This window comes from Papio anubis, chromosome 19 (assembly GCF_008728515.1).
Source record: "Papio anubis isolate 15944 chromosome 19, Panubis1.0, whole genome shotgun sequence".
Lineage (NCBI taxonomy): Eukaryota > Metazoa > Chordata > Mammalia > Primates > Cercopithecidae > Papio > Papio anubis.
In genome coordinates this window covers 56959945-56975809 of record NC_044994.1, presented here as the reverse complement: position 1 = coordinate 56975809, position 15865 = coordinate 56959945, and the positions used below count along the sequence as shown (strand labels likewise).

At 40.0% G+C, this 15865-nt stretch overlaps 1 long non-coding RNA gene across 2 annotated transcripts in view; it reads right to left on the bottom strand.

The window, feature by feature from the left end:
• Positions 1 to 6999, bottom strand: part of LOC108583129 — a 460617-nt gene extending 453618 nt beyond the window's left edge. For both annotated transcript variants that reach the window (XR_004180100.1, XR_001897440.3), the window contains exons 1-2: positions 3196 to 6999; positions 2769 to 2813 (exon numbers count right to left, since the gene is read on the bottom strand). This is a non-coding gene — a long non-coding RNA (uncharacterized LOC108583129). The remainder of the gene's footprint in view (positions 1 to 2768; positions 2814 to 3195) is intronic.
• Between the last annotated feature and the right edge of the window lie 8866 nt (positions 7000 to 15865).

Genomic DNA, 15865 nt, shown 5'->3' with positions numbered 1-15865 from the left:
ATAATATTCTTCCCCAAATTTCAAGTCAAGGATTACCTTGTTAACAAATCATTTTTAACTCAACAATCAGAGTTGGCCCTTTTCTGCCTCTGTTAAAATAGCAATCAAGTTACAGTATAGCTGATCATTTTGCTTGTTGAACTTACTACCGAAGTGAGGTCAGAGCCATATTTTATTCACTGTCTCTTCCATACCCCCATAACTTACTGTTTTGGGCCAAAGTGCTGGTACTGAGAGTAAATACTATCTTTATGCACAGATGACTAAAAGATCAAACAGGTGATTTTGCATATGACTGAAGCTTCACTTCACAGTGCCTTTTACTTTTTGAGAATCTGTACCCTCACTCAAAATGCATTGCCTAAGGCTGCACTCTGGCTTTTAAGTTTGCTAGCATATTTTCTACCCAGACTCTATGTTGTCTCAGTGTTGGGACCTCTATGATATTTCCATATAAGGTTCTTTACATTTTTCTTTATCATTGTCTTATGCCTCCTTGGGCTGATTGTGTGATCAGTTGAGTCTACACTAGTGCACACCAGTGACCCTAAGTTGCTATGAGAGAAGACCTCGCATTTGAGGTACAAGCATTATCTCATTTGAAAATATATATTCTGATTTTTTCCCCTCAAACTGTCATTTATCCCAAGTTGGCCTTTCCCTGGAAAATTGAATGTTGCCTTTCAAGAATGTATAGATCAAATGAGTTATTGTCACGCCTATGATCAGAAAGAAGCTGTGGGTGTTCTATTGGCTTATTATTAAATTGGGGATACAATGTAAACAAGGCAAAGTCCCCGCTTCAGGGATTTAAATCTAAACCTTGCAAATTATCTCAAGTATCTATTTTCTAAAATCCTGTGTCAGTGGCTGGATGATACTGTTGTGCCTCAACTATTTTTTAGTTTCACTTGTGATGTGTAAGGAAAATGCATGAGTAAAGGATAAACTTGACATTTCATTGTATTATTCTTTATAGTAGAGAAATATTTCAGGGCGCCTTTTATTTTCAGTGTTTAATGATGAGATTATTGGGTAGCAAGCAGGGCAAAAGAGTCAGGGCTAAACATGTTATAAGCCTTTTCTACTTATCATCTTAATGATCTCAGGAAAGTTCTCCAAAGTTTCTAATTCTCAGTTTCCTTGTCTATACAACAGGGTTATTCCATCACCTCAAGGTATTTTTTATGAGGATAAAATGTGAACATGTTACATAATTTAAAAGAATAGAAGAGTGTTTGCAGTTGCCAATTAGGACTAATATAATCAACTGTCTGTCTACAAATACTCACTAGGCTTTTCCTCTTTAGGGTGATGTCGTCTACCTGAACCCTAAATATCTGAAAAGTCTAGGAATACAAAGTTCACGAGGTAAGACATTAGACAGCGGGTGCTTCCCTAGTGTTCTGACAAGCCCAGCCAATAACTAATCACTTGCTGGGTACAGGGGCTCGGTCTGTGGCAGATTAACCTTTGACTTCACACCTCTGTGCTGCTTCTGAAATCAAATTTGCCACACTAAATGGAATCATCACAATGGCGATAGCCTTTTTTTATTTCCCAGGCTGTTTAATTTATTCTGCATAACTAGCCACTTTATCCCTCAGGGGAAATTCACCAAAGAGCTCAAACCTCTGATCTTCCCTGTGAAAGGGGACAGAGCTGATAAGTCACAGCTGGGGCTCCCAACAGGGCTACATGCACGGACCTAGAGAAAACCTGATTTAAGGATTAACAGAACACAGCATCTACACTCCACGTTCCTGAATTCTAATGAAAATAATACATCATGCATTCCTTTAAAATTTTATTTTGGTGTGAAATCTTGGTCTTTGTCTTATTATTATTTATTTTTCATCCCTGTACTGCCCTGGGTCACATCATGCTTTAAGAAAATAAAAAGGCTTCGTTAGTCAGACAGTATCCGTAACAGATGTCAGTTCAAACTGAGCACCCTAAAGAGAAGCAAACTACACCCTTGGCAGCCAGAAATGAATACATCCTGAATCCAACAAGACAAACATGTCCAAAGGGCTATTCTAATAGATTTGACTTCACATTGTAAAGTGCTTGAGTGGATGTGGCAATAAAGGGTAGATGTATATTTCAACACCCTAGGAGTTCATTTCTGTCAATCAATGGCTGGAATTTACTTTGAGGATATTACCTAAAGGTGTTTTTGAATCACTGGACATTTGGAAGCCTGGTTTGAAGCATGCATTTAAATGGAAGAGGAATGTTTTAAAAGCTTTCTAACCATTTGAAGCTGTTATTCTGAAAATAACATTTCAGAGTAATATAGCAATGCTATTCGATTTTCAGAGGGGGAGGTTAAACTTAGCGAGGTTGAGTGAATTGTTTCATAAATGTGTATAGGCAGGGAAGTAACAGAACACAAGTCAGAATTCTCTAACCCTAGCTGTTTTGTGTTCTGCAAATATGTGATACTTAAGAGTGAAGGAATGGCACTTTCAAGTTTAGAAAGGTTTCAAAAAAAATCTGAAAGAAAAGAATGAAAACACTAAGGAAACTTTTTTTGTTGTTTAGGATGTAGGCATGAAGTTGAGAGGAGAAAGGAAAATTGAAACTATTTTCTTTTTCTTTGAAATTTTACCTTCTCAAAAAAAAGTGGGGTACGGATGAAAAGGAACCTATCAGCCAGGTTTTAGTCACAAGTAGGAACAACAGAAATGTGAGGCTTACAACAAAATACAGTGGGGGGAAAAAAATCCTGAATTGAGACACTGGAATCACATTCCAGCACTTACCTTATGACTGCAGGAGGCCAAAATCTCCGAAATCCATGGTTCCTCCTGTGTAGAATAGGGCGTTTTATTAGACTTTTACTCTGAATTTGATAATTTTATTTTTACAGTTCTAATTTACATAATTTCCACAGAAACCTTATGATATTCTAATTCAGTAATGTCCATGAAGTAGTATTATTTATAAACTATAAAATACTATGCACGTGTTAATGCTATTATTTTTGGAAACGTACCTATTACATTCAGACCAGGGAGTTCTATTATCAGGCTTAGGTGTGCACAGGAAACGTGATGATGGTATTCCGGAACATCTACTACATGCTTAACATATACTACCTCTCATCTTCCCTACAAACTCCAAGTTAGGCATTATGGTATTAATTTCCTGTTGCTGCTACAACAAATTATTGTTAGCCGCCAAACGTACCTGAGTCACACGACGCCCAAATGTGTTAGCGGTGGAAAATCCACGTCAGGTCGGCAGCAACCTCAATTCTTGCCTCCTCAGAAGAAGGCATTCGGTTGAGGGGTATCAGGCAGGAAAGACTGAGGCAAGTTTTAGAGCAGGAATGAAAGTACGCTCGGAAGAGAGCCAAGCAGCAGACGCGAAAGACAAATGCACAGTTTGACCTTTTGACCTGGGGTTTTATACGTCGGCCGACTTCCGGGGTCTTGCGTCACTTCTCCCAACCCCTGAGATCTTATCCAGCAGCGGCTGATCACCTATTTCAGGTGTTTTCTATCTATTTCAGGTGTTTTCTATCTATTAGGAGCTGGTCTCTCCCTGGTATCAGCTGTGACTAATTATTACTTTAGCGAGACAGTTAACAACCTCCTGACCATCACCTGGTGGTCACCGGACACGTCTGGTGTGTGGGGGTGGGGGGTGGGGGGCTGTTGCCCTTTCCTGCCTGCTCATAAAAGACTAGCCACCTACTGTAACATGATCACAAACTTAGTGGTGTACAACATAAATGTGTTATATCTATAGCGGTCAGGAGTCCCAATTCACTGCATCAACAGGGCTACGTTCGTTTCTGGAGGCTCTGGGGGAGAATTTGTTTCCTTGCCTTTCCTGGCTTCTAGAGGCTGCCTACACTTCTGGGCTCATGGCTTCTTCCTTGTATCCCTGAGACCTCTGCTCCTGTCATCACATGTCCTCCTCTCACTCTCACTCTTCTGTCCTTCCTTTTCTTTATAAAAACCCTGTGATTACAGTAGGCTCCACTAGCAAAACCAGGATGATCCCCTTATCTCAAGATCCTCAATTTAACTACATCGGGAAAGTCTCTTTTTCCATATAAGGTAACATATTCTTAGGTGCTGGGGATTAGAATGGGGACATCTTGGGGGTTGGGCATTATTCTATCTCATACAGCATTATTTATTCCATTTTGAGATAAGGAAACTGAAAGTGAAAGCAGTGAAATAATTTGACTATGAATAGTTCGTAAAGGAACATCACTTCATGAAATTTGGTGTTAAATCTCAATGCAGAGGCAAACAGTGCTTACGGTACAAACCTGCTCCTCTGTCAACCATCTGCCTGCCTCAGCATTGTGTCTTTAGCTATGAAGTGAGTTAGGGAAGGAACAACTGTGAATAAATCCAAATCTAAGCTCACTTCTGGAAAAATAACTTTCAAGACTACGTACTTCACCCGGTGAGCAAATAGCCATTTCTGGACAAAATATCCAAAAAGGAAAAGCTTCTATGCCCAAATTAAAATAGCTCAAGTAGCAAAGGACATTCACTTTTTATTCTGTGCATGCCCAAAAGCATGCAAGACAGGGTGCATGTCTGGCCTCACTGAAGTGATGTGAAAATCTGTATCCCCATCTTCTCCACGTTTATGTCCATGCCTATAAACATTGAGATGTGGCATCCACGGTTCAAGCATAACGCTTTTGTTTCCCAAAAGGTCTGCTGGACTTGGTTTTCACTTGTTCTCTTCAGCCTGTGAGGTGGAAGCAGCAGTGATTACAGGAACACGCTAAGCCAGACCATGGAGAAATATAACTACATGTAATATGGAGAGAGAAATAGAACAGTTATAATTTATTCCACGGTCTGAGTATGCCAGGAACTGTATTAGGTACTTTATGTGCATAGACTCATCAAATATTAGATCAAAGGAACTCCTTCCTTTGAAGTAGGAAGGAATATTATAAGTATGTTACAAATGAAGAACCTGGGGCTCAGGCCAAGGTCACACTGCCAGTTAGGCTGAGAGTGGGACCTCACAGGCAGGCGGTCTGCCCCCAGAGCCCACCTGCTGGCTATGCCAAGTGGCCCTCACCTCGTATGAAAGAGCATAATGGTGGGAGAGGGGCTGGGAGTCTCTAGTGGCCAGGGTCCCATACCTTTGTGTAATGTTGTATGAGGGTGAGAGGTACTGAGAAGAGGCTCTGTGGGATAAGGAGAGCTTGACCTACAGGGTCAGCAGGGATGAAAGCCTTGGAGCTGTTAAACCTGTTCCTGTGTCTGGTTGCTCCAGATACAGCCACCAAGGCACTGTGGGAGAGGGACTGAACTAAGGGCAGCTACTGTTAGGGTCTCAGCTACTAGGACAGCATAACCCTGAGCCCCACCCAACAGACACAGAGCCATGTTAAGCCAAGGGAGCAGAACCCCCTCCTAGCCCACCAAGACAAAATGAGGATACGGCCAGTACCTTAGCCAATCCAAACTTGCTGAACCAAGCAGACTCAAGAAATCAACCCCTGTTCTCCTCAAATACATATCTGAAAGAGACAAACTTATTAATTGTATTTATGATGGCATTTGTGAGTAAATAAATAAAATGCACTAATATTTCATTAGAACTATTAAGATCAGCTAGAAGAGTATATGTTATGCCAGTTACAATGAGGTTACTGGAAGATTTTTAACTTGCAACTTGGAAATGATATTTGCCTTCAAATAATTGAGACCTACACAAGGAAACAAGCACAGGTGCTGGTGAGGGTGGGGTACAAAACGTAGAAGTAAGCTGGATGGACTGAGTGGGTTAGATATGGAATAAGTGGTGGGAAGTCAAATCCAAAATCAATTCAATTTGTCAATATTGATTCTCTATTCTAGCCCGGATTGGTTGTTCCTTGTCACACACACACACACACAGAGCATACGGTTACTCAGAAGTCACACATGCACACACACAGCATAAGATTACTCAGAAGCTGCTATTGGTGTGAAAATGTTATGTTATTAAGTTAGTAAACCCCATTATTTGCCAGATTTCATATTTTAGAGTCTCTATAACAGAATATTGTATCAAAAAAACAGAATTTTTTGATACACTTAATATTAAAAATATTAAAAATCAAACACACTTAATATTTGATTTTTCTATGCTTTTGTGCTCTAGTCATGAATAACAAAGAATAATGATACTGTAATATTAAGAAGAGATTTATTCACTTAAAACTCAGACATTTCCCCAGAGTGAGTTCATTGAATCTGTTGGCTATCTACTGTAAAATACTAGACACTCCAGTACCTCCAGAAGGAAAAAACAATGAGAGATTGAACTTTCCCCACAAGGAGCTTGAAATATTGTTGGATATTCAAAATACATACAAGAGAGGAAAAATATCTTAAGAATGTTTACGGAGCAGTTTTCATTTTAGTATAAAACATTATAATGCAAATTGCATTTTAATATTGTCTAATTTAAATCTTAAGCGAGAAATAGGTTAGGTACACACTGCCCATTTCATAACAGAGATGATTAAAATTCTGAGTGAGAAATTGGTAAAGCTCAGACTGAAACTCAGATCCTTTGCATCTAAATCCTGTGGTCGTTCTATAACACCCCATGGCATCCTTATTTACATTTTTTATTGAGAATCAGGGAACAGACCACCATTGAACAGATATAATTTAACCTGAGTTTTGCAAAAAAGAAAATGAAGAAGGCATTCAGTGTTAGCAAATGGTATGTGTAAAACTGTAAAGTGGAACAAAACTGAGAACAAAAGTGTCCTAGGCTCATCTTAAAGTTTAACAACAAGCCCTGGGAGAATTCAGCTCATCTGCCATAAATTAAGGAACTTCCACAACGCAAAACAAAACTCTTTAAAAGAAGAAACAAAATCCAGACTAGGCTCCAGTGTGCAGCAGACAATCAAGAATTACAAATGAGCAAAGCAGGCCGGGCGCGGTGGCTCAAGCCTGTAATCCCAGCACTTTGGGAGGCCGAGACGGGCGGATCACGAGGTCAGGAGATCGAGACCATCCTGACTAACACGGTGAAACCCCGTCTCTACTACAAAATACAAAAAACTAGCCGGGCGAGGCGGCGGGCGCCTGTAGTCCCAGCTACTCGGGAGGCTGAGGCAGGAGAATGGCGGGAACCCGGGAGGCGGAGCTTGCAGTGAGCCGAGATCGCGCCACTGCACTCCAGCCTGGGGGACAGAGCGAGACTCTGTCTCAAAAAAAAAAAAACAAAAAAAAAAAAAAAAAAAAAAAAAACAAATGAGCAAAGCAGCTAAACAATATGATACACAGGAGATGGGTTGAGTGGGAAACTCTCAACAGAGTCAGCAGAAACAAACCAGACAGGGTAGAGGTGTTGGCATTAGCAGACAAGGACTTTAATATAGTTCAATAAGATGATTTTTAGAGACTTCCAGGTCTAATACTCTAGGAGAATGTACACAGTCCTTCTTTAATTTGGGAAGAGTAGTTGCTTCATTGTGATTCAGCAAATTACCAAGCACTTCACAATGTTCAAGGCACTGTAAATAACAAAATAAACAAGAATAAAATGACCCTCTACCTTTGTGTAACCTGGAATCTGGTGGGGGGATGGGAATTAAACATGTAATGTTCACTCAGTACTGTGAGTGCTAGGTTGGAGTGAGTATAGCACTAACGCAGAAATAATCTGACTTGCTTGAAGGTAAAAGCAAATTGGAAGTGGAGAAGTAACTAAAACTTTTCTAGAAAGCTACTGACAAGTTTCTATACCCCATGCTTTAATGCTTGGTGCGGGCTTTGAGTTTGTGCTCCAGAATTCCTCGGAGAGGCTGGGTGCAGTGGCTCACGCCTGTAATCCCAGTACTTTGGGAGGCTGAGGCAGGTGGATCACCTGAGGTCAGGAGTTCGAGACCAGTCTGGCCAATATGATGAAACCCTGTCTCTACTAAAAACACAAAAAATTAGCCAGACATAGTGGCATGTGCCTGTAATCCCAACTACTCAGGAGGCTGAGGCAGGAGAATTGCTTGAAGCCAGGAGGCGTGGTTGCAGTGAACTGAGATCCTGCCTCTGCACTCCAACCTGGGCAACAAGAGCAAACCTCCATCTCAAAAAGAATATATAGTTAAAAAAAATTCCTTCAGAGAGGTAAACCAATTCCTTACACTCTAAGTGGATATTTGTTTTGTTTTGCTTAAATTTTTGTCGGTAAATGATAGGTGTATATATTTATGGGGTACATGAGATGTTTTCATATAGGCATGCAATGTGAAATGAGCACATCGTGGAGAATGGGGTATCCATTCACTCAACCATTTATCCTTTGAGTTACAAACAATCATTACACTAAGTGGATATTGGGATGTTCTGTTTCTTAATGCAGAAATGGAAGTAAAAGGTAATGAAAAGCATAGCGCTGCATTCTGAAATTGTCACCTGAGAAAGCAAGCCCTGAGCTCTGAAGAGAATGTGATGTAGGCAGCATTGGTAATATGGAAATAGAATAGTGTAAGCCACCTCTCTGAGGGGCGAAATCAGAAATCAGAAGCATAGGTCTCCTCTTAAGAAGAAAATTATCTTTAATTGAAAAGCAACTATGAAAGAATAACTTGGATATAATATACTTGGTTCATTCAGGAAATGTATGTAAGTTGCCTTCTCTGTGCTGATGAGAAAGCTGAAAGATATCGAATATTTATCTAACTAAACAATTTGCCTAGTCCCTGACTAACCAACGTGAGGTAAAGACAACAAATACGATTAAGTTTAACTGTGTTCTGTCATTTATCGCAAGTTACAAATCTCTGTTTTCTGAATTTGATGGAAGGAAGTAAAGGCCCTTGTTCCAAGTTATTTGACTACAGCATTTCTCTTTTTCTTTTTGTAAAATAGCTCTTTAAACACTCTGTTTGTATAGACTTAAAATGTTATAAAACTTTAAAAAAACTTTTTTACTCAAGCATAGCATCCATAAGGAAATTGTGAAACTTTTGATAATTTCCAGTAATAAAACACACTGTAGGAGGTAGTGATGATTTTCACCTGCACCTGTTGTTAATCAGTTCCAGAGTAAATTAACACACAGTCCGTTGGTTTTTCCCTTCCTTTTGCTTTTATACCTAGAACCAGCTGCTTTGTTTCACATCCAATATATACTTCATGGAACCTCTGGTATATGAAATTGCAGCTTTTTTCTTTTTGCTCTGCATGGTTAAGTGGAGTTACGCTCCAAAGCCAATGTTTTGATTCCCTGAAAAGAATCCTGTGACCCTGTGGGATTCTATCCTCCAAAGTCCTGGGCTGATTTACAAACCATCATTGCTTAACGGGATAAGGGGCCTCATCTAGACCTTTCTTAGCACAGATACATTTTTCTATTCTCCTCAATACTTCCTGAAACACCTCTGCTCCACCAAAGTTTCCATTCTTCTTTGCCTTGCACAGTGCTGCTGTGTGGGCTGCTTGAGTGGTTCGTCATCACAGAAAGCTTTATTTTTTTCCTTCACAAGAAAGAGAACAACCTTTTAGGGGCTCATTTTGTTTCCTGCTCACTTCTTTGACAAGAGAAGTACAGATAGGCACGTGGCAGAGTGAGAGAAGTCTGCCCAGGGAAGCCTCAGGACCTGGTCTGCACTTGTTCCTTTTTCAGGAATTATAATTGCAAACAGCTCTATAGTGCTCATTGCTGAGCTCCTATAAGCAGAAGAGGTTTGGAAACAGGCAGGACCTAGGGAACTCTGAATGGTTTCTATTACTTAGGGTCTCCACTGCTTTGTTTGCCAGCGATGGCTAAAAACCAAACCTCTGAAGGGCTCAAATATTCAGGAAAAACACCCTCAGTACATTAATAGTACATTTTCATCTTCTTCAGTGTCTGCCTCACGCACACTTCTTAGGAGAGATAAAAATATTACCTAGTGTAAGGTGTCCATCCACGTTTTGCCCTCAGACTTCTGTACTTGGAACAAGGTTTGCAGAAAAGTTGGCAGGAATCTCATCCGTCTCTGAAGCCTCCCTAACAAACTCAAAGAAAGGCACGTTAGGGCCTCAAGATAGAAATTATTTTAAAGCATGTTGAAACCACAAATGGCATGCAAATAGATGCTACAGATAAACAAAGCACTGTGAGAACTAATGACCTCAGAGCTTGCAGGTCTCAAGTAACCTCTGTAAAAGGTCAATTAATACAAGAGGCAAGACTGAGAAACAGGAGCAGAAGCAGACTCTTCACAGCTGAGCAGGAGGAAAGAGGCTAATGGGCCTCACTTTTTCACAGCACCCATGCAAGCTCATTCATGATGCAAACCAGGCGGCTGGGGCCAGAATTTGTGTCTTTGTAAACATCTCTGCTTTCTAAAAGAGAACATAATTCTCCTCCCCTGGTGTATTTCTTCACTTATAGCTGTCTGAATTGAAAAGGCAGATGTTTTATTTGGGGAATTGACTGCAAAGGTGATTGCTTTCAGGTGAAACAGTTAATAAATTAAAATTTAGGGAGCAAATAAGTCTGCTTAGGGAATAGAACTCTACCAGCTAAATGTGGGGAGAAAAGAGCTCAGCCTAGTTGTTCTTGGAATAGCTCTGTGGATAATTACATAATTAGGAGAGCAGGGTGGGGGGCGCAGTCGTATTGATTAGCTGTCTAGAAATTGCCCAATTGCTAAACCTGGAGGCAGACATTTTGTTACCGAAATAAAACCTGTTGTACAAGACTCAAGCCTCATGCAAATGCAAGTGTTATAAGCAACGCAGTGTACTTTGCAGTGCCCCAAACCCTTGGGATCTCAGCTTCTTTTGAACAAAGTCAAACCTCTCCCCTTTTAAAAAACTTTCTGCCTTAATCCCAACTCCCATTCCAGCCACTTTAGTATCTCCCTGTAAACCTTCACTGAAAAAATCCTCAAGAGTAAACTCGACTCACCAGTTCCAGGCCCTCATTCACCATTGCTCACTTTTTAACTCACTCCAACCTCACTTCTGCCTGTGCCATTTCTTGGGACCTCTCCTGCCAGAGACCTAATCATTTCCCTCCTCTGAGCTACTGACGACACTTTAATCTGCATATTCTGAGACTGCATGACAATATCTCTGCTGACCACTTGGTCCTTCTGAAAACCCATCTTCCCCTGGTTACCAGGAGCCCACAGCTTCACAGTGTTGCTCCTATATCTCATATATTTTTAGATTTCTTACCATGCCATCTCATAAGCTCACAGAGTGGTTTTGAATAAATATTTGTTCCATAAATAAGAAATGTAAAGGAAGAGTGAAAGAATAAATCCGACTTCTGAAGAAACATGAGGTGAGGTGTGCTCCACAGTCATTTTTTCCTTAAATTAAGCTTCTTCAGGTGCAGCATCTTGATCATGCTCATTCCTAACATTTACACCTGGGACAAGGGTGCAAACAAAAGCCTGGGATCCACAGAACTTCCATCTTCTCTTCTCGCTGTCAACTCTGGCCTGAACCAAGAGGGGCCAGGTGTGTGGGCCAGTGGACAATGCACTGTAACTTGCAAGCTTCTTCCACCACCACCTAGTAGCTGCCACAGTAGCCACCCTTTGGCTATTCCTCAGAACAAAAGATAAGCAAACAGCAGCTCAGCCCACTCTCCAAATGGCAGACAGGGAGAGGCCTCTGCAAGCTGTGGAAACCGGTTTGGAGACTTTGGGTCCAGAATTTGGAGTTCTGGACCATAGTCTAACAGAGGAGAATGGAGTAGGTTCTGGAAAGGCATATCCCCTTGACCTCCAGGAAGAGTACAGTAGGAAGAGAGCAAGAAAGGTGGCTTCTACAAAATGCCTGGCCCAGGGCAGGGGTCTGGGCAGGGGTTCTGCTTGTGAGATTGGTCTCCATCATCTTTTGGCATTGTTAGTTGAGAAGCCTGAGACTCTGCTTTGGTTGTCCTTAAGAAGAATCAGAGTCAGGTTCAGAAGGCCAGAAAAGCTTCTCATTCATTCTTGGGGCAAGTGTCTTAACCTGGGATGCTCTAGGAGGATCCATGTTACTATCATCACAGTTTCTATACCTTCTATGTACTCTACACATCCTACACTTATTCTATGGAATTGTACTTGTGGTATTTTTTACGTTATATTTTTGGCAAAAATAATAGAAGATATGCACAAGAAAGATATCAGAGGATAATCAAACAATATTGCTTTTCACCCTTCTTGGAGGCTGCTAAGGACTAAATGAAAAAAAATTATAAGCAAAAGGTTGTAGAAAAGAGATGGAGAACTTAATCAGACAGAGGCTTAATTAAAAACTAATGAAGTGAAGAAGCTGGGCTTACGCAGGATGCAAATTGTTTCATTGTATGTTACCCTGTTTGCTCATTTTCTAAGCTAGTATTTTCAACTTACTCATATGCATCTAGAGAAAAATAATACTTTATTTAGAAAAATTCATCATGTATACTACCAATCTGTATCTCTTTGTACCCATGCATTCAATCATTTCACATTACAGAAGAGCAAAATTTGGGGAAACTGTATATGTTGCTAAATCTGACTATTTATAAAGGAAACGCAAAGAAAGAAAAAATACCAATATGTTAAACTTGAAATGATCCATGGACTAAAAAATCACATCATTTCCGGTCTGGACAGAAACACTTGAAACTGCAAAAACCCTTCCCCTCTTTTTTTCTGTCTCCAACCACACAACTATGAAGCTATAAGCTCTCCCTTGAATTTATCAGGCACTTCTCCATATCTGTGCTTTTGCTCATACTGGTCTGCATAACCTTAAAAAGTATTTCTCCCTTTATCATTGGATAAGACTGTCATCATTCTTCAAAGCATAGATCAAATACTCCTCACTTGTGAAATCTCCCTCCTCCCCTATGCTGCTAGTGAGAATCAACCATTTCCCATTGTTGCTACCGAGTGTGATGAGACGTAAGACTCTGGGTTCAGGTATTGGTTCTGCCACTGATTAGCTGTGTGATTTTGGCTAATTTTGGTCATTCACCTTCTTGTCTTCTTTATCTATAAAATAGGGACAATAATAGGGTATATACCTCATGAGGTTCTTCTGAGTTTTAAATGAGCTATGAAAAAAAATACAGATTAAGGTTTCAGAAGGAAGGTCTGAGGGCCTAAGAATGTTTGCTATTATCATAGTATGCCTTCATTACTATACATCATATGAACGGTGACATGATCTGTTTGCCTATTCAGTTTGCCTATTCAGTAGCTTATCAGAACTTTGATTTTTTTTTATTTATTATACTTTAAGTTCTGGGATACATGGGCAGAACCATGCAGGTTTGTTACATAGGTATACACGTGCCATGGTGGTTTGCTGCACCCATCAACTCGTCATCTACATTAGGTATTTCTCCACATGCTATCCCTCCCATAGTCCCCCACCCACCGACAGGTCCCAGTGTGTGATGTTCACCTCTCTGTGTCCATGTGTTCTCATTAATCAACTCCCTCTTATGAGTGAGAACATGCAGTGTTTGGTTTTCTGTTCCTGTGTCAGTTTGCTGAGAATAATGGTTCCCAGAGGAACTTAAACAAATTTACAAGAAAAAAAGCAAACAACCCCATCAAAAAGTGAGTGAAGGATATGAATAAACACTTCTCAAAAGAAGACATTTATGCAGCCAACAAACATATGAAAAAAAAGCTCATCATCACTGGTCATTAGAGAAATACAAATCAAAACTACAATGAAATACCATCTCCAGTTAGAATGACAATCATGAAGAAGTCAGGAAACAACAGATGCTGGAGAGAATGTGGAGAAACAGAAATACTTTTAAACTGTTGGTAGGAGTGTAAATTAGTTCAACCATTGTGGAAGACAGTGTGGCAATTCCTCAAGGATCTGGAACCAGAACTTTGAATTTTTATTCCCAATTTCCCAGTATTTATACACAATAAGTTTTGGATAACCCTTTGTTAAAGTGGACTACAGTGTCCCTAAAGTAATTGATTGATTGATTGATTGATTGATTGAGACAGGGTCTGGCTTTGTCACCCTGGCTAAAGTGCAATGGCATAATCTCGGCTCACTGCAGCCTCCACCTCCCAGGTTCAAGCAAATTCTCCCACCTCAGCCTCCTGAGTAGCTGGGATTACAGGCATGTGCCAACACACTCAGCTAATTTTTGTATTTTTAGTAGAGATGGGGTTTCACCATTTTGGCCAGGCTGGTTTCGAACTCCTGACCTCAAGTGATCCATCTACCTTGGCCTCCCAAAGTGCTGGGATTACAGGCAGGAGCCACCACGCCCAGCCCAGTGTCCCTAAACACTTTTATAAAAATATATAAACTGTTACAGTGAAATGAATTATCTCTTTATATGAGTTGTTTCTTTGACAAAGAAATCACAAATAATTTTACCAAAATTTAAAAATAAGTATTCACAACTCAAGGGCTTGGAGAAATGGCCTTAATTAATAGTTTCCATTGTACAATAGTTTTGTTAAAGAATAATAATGAATCCATTCAACAAAGGATTATCAGCAGTTCAGTGAATTATGAATATTGGATAAACCAAGATTCTTCATTTTTCACAAACATTTTCTGTTGTTATCATGTATGTTGGTCATACCTTACAACATTTTATTTTATTTTTTATCATTATTATTTTTTTTTCCAACAGGGTCTCGTCTCACTCTGTTGCCCAGGCTGGAGTGCAGTGAACTGATCATAGCTCACTACAGCCTCAATTTCCTGGATTCAAGTGGTCTTCCAGTGTCAACCTCCCAAGTAGCTGGGTTCACATGCCACTATGCCAGTCTCATTTTTTTTTTATTTTTCTGTAGAGACGAGGTCTCGCTATGTTGCTTGGGCTGATCTCAAACTCCTGGGCTCAAGCGATCCTCCCACTTTGGCCTTGGGAAGTGTTGGGATCAGAATAGGAACAGGCCACCACCCCTAGCCCTTACAACATTTTTAAAGAAATTATTTCAACCAAATTATCTTTGAACATATACATTATGAAAGTTTTCTCATTTTCATAACATAAAAGATCTGACAGTGAGATCCTCCAAATTAGCAAACTAACAAGTCACAAAGGCACAGCATCATTTGTTGATGGAGAGTTTGTTATTTTGTAGAAATAGACTGATAGTATGTATGACTTATTTAGAAATGTTCTAGGTAACTTAGCAATAAGTAATTTAGATACTACAAATCCTGTTTATATGGAAAATTCTGGTACATAGATAGAGCCAAGTAGGACAAAAACATTTATTTATCTATTTATTTATTTATACATGTAATACATAAATAGAAAAACAGTCACTATCTTCATATAGCAGAATGAATGGCAAGGGTGTCCCAGTGTTTTAGTAGAGAGAAAGAAGACACCATCCAGAGTTGTCACTAATGAGTAGGAGTGATACAGGAATTTAAAATTAAGCTCACATCATGCAATAATATTTGGCATCATAAGCACAATTCTGCTACTCTCTGAGATGCTTCCACGTCGTGCCTGGTCCAAAATGTGCTCCTAATGAAGGAGCCAGCTAAGAGCATCATGTTACCTACCTCTCCACCCAGTAACCATGTTACCTCCTCTCCACCCAGTAACCACTGCTGTACTTCAAAGACGAGGAGGGCTATGTATCTTGCATTCATTGTAAAGTCACTCACTCAACTCTGCATCTGCTGCAATGATGGCAGTTTCTTTTTCAGTCAGGGCAGAACCCCAGTTTGATAAAAAGGCGTGCATCAAAATAGATTCATCTCTCTGTGCTATCAAATGAGGGTTCTACACTGAGGCCATCAATTTTTGTACGAACATTCCCAGAGGTAGGTGAAGAAATGAATACTGTTTTATGCTGCCTGAAATCATATTTGTAAAAACTTTTGAAATGTAAAGAAATGGAGAGAATTAGTCTCTCAGTAGCAGGTGACAACTTCTTACAGTG